The following is a 1,750-nucleotide window of genomic DNA, read 5'->3' as shown; positions in this document are numbered from 1 at the left end:
ACAGCAGCAGCGGTAGACCCAGAAGGGACAGCCAAGCCAACAGCGGGAATCACATCAGCGGGCAGGTACGGCAGGCCCAGCGATCGCCTCGTAGAATCATCGGCAGCCAGCGGAACCTGGGTCCTGGCCGCCCGTCCCGGGGCGAGCTGCTGGAACAGCGGAAGTCTGGGGCAGGCAACACGAAGAAAACAGGCGGCGGCGGCAACCCACCTCGGTACGGCTGCGGCCCTAGTAGCGGCAGACGGCGTCATCGACACAGCATGGGGAGTGTAGACCAGGAGGGGGGGGGAGCAGCATAAGCGGCCGTTGTAGTAGTGGAGACCGCCCCAGACCTCGCTAGACGCTGCAGCAGCCCGTGGATGCTAGGCACGCCCTGCCTCCGCGGTGGTCCATACCTGTCCAAGGTCGTCTCGGATGTAGCACCTGCGGTAACATAGATAGATTAGTAAGAGGGGTTCCCTCACGCACGGGGGGAAGACATGCCCCACCCCGAACGCAAGGAAGACCCCAAATACAAAATACAACAAAAAAAGCTGAGCGGGGGGCAGGAAGGAAGACGAAGAATCGGATACCAAGGGAGTCGCGGGAGAGCTTTCCGACGACTTCCTGGCAGACCTTCGCTTCCCCTACCCCCGCACAGCAGTGAAAAGTAATATGAAAATGAAACAGAATACTGCCCTTGCGATTCACTTCATAGAACTTAAAGGGAAAAGATGATCAATTCCCGGGTAAGAACGGAAACTTGATCCAATAATATGATGCTATCATAAAATATATATGAAAAAGAAACAGAATACTGCACTTGCGATCATTTTCACATAAAAAAAATCGTAACGGATCATTCCCGGGTAAGAACGAAAATTGATCCAAATTAAATTTCATGCAAATAAATAAATGAAAATGAAAAGAATATTGCAATTGCGAATCCACTTTCATTGCATTCTATTATACAAAATTAGAAGGCTTCGTGCCGAGCGCAAACACACTCTCGTAACGAACGCACAGGGCAAACATATAATGAAAGAGTACTTACATTTTTCAATTACACACTTTCGCCACAATACATGACTCGGTACGAGCGCGCAGCCCTCGGCACGAGGCATAATTCAAGGGTTCAATTCATGAAAAGAGAGGAAATCGCCGCATCTACGGCGATAACTCCATGTTGGTTCATAATTAAGTAATGAAAATGAAAACAGTGTACTTACAGTTTCATTTTCAAGTCAAAATGTTATTGTTATAATACAATTAAGTTTGTTCATACTTACCTGGCAGATATATATATAGCTGTATTTTCTGAAGTCCGACAGAATTTCAAAATTCGCGGCACACGCAGTGGGCGGCCATGGTGGTAGTACCCATTCCCGCCGCTGGGAGGCGGATATCAGGAACTATTCCATTTTCTATTCATATTTTATCAGTGCCACTGTCTCCTGAGGGGAGGTGGGTGGGCACTTTAATTATATATATCTGCCAGGTAAGTATGAACAAACTTAATTGTATTATAACAATAACATTTTGTTCATGAAACTTACCTGACAGATATATATATAGCTGAATCCCACCTTCGGATGGTGGGAAGAGACAGAATAGGATTTTTGGGAAACTAAATTAAGTAGATGATATACATCTTGGTTCCTGACCTGTTAGCATAGCCGACTTCGTGATTACTGTCACCAAAGTCTGCTTCTGCGTTACTAGAGTTGCCAGCGAGGTAGAGACCTGTAATGCGGTGCGCTCTAGATGATCT

This window comes from Macrobrachium nipponense, chromosome 15 (genome assembly GCF_015104395.2).
Source record: "Macrobrachium nipponense isolate FS-2020 chromosome 15, ASM1510439v2, whole genome shotgun sequence".
NCBI lineage: Eukaryota > Metazoa > Arthropoda > Malacostraca > Decapoda > Palaemonidae > Macrobrachium > Macrobrachium nipponense.
The sequence above is the reverse complement of the archived record's forward strand: the minus strand, read 5'-3'. Positions refer to the sequence as shown.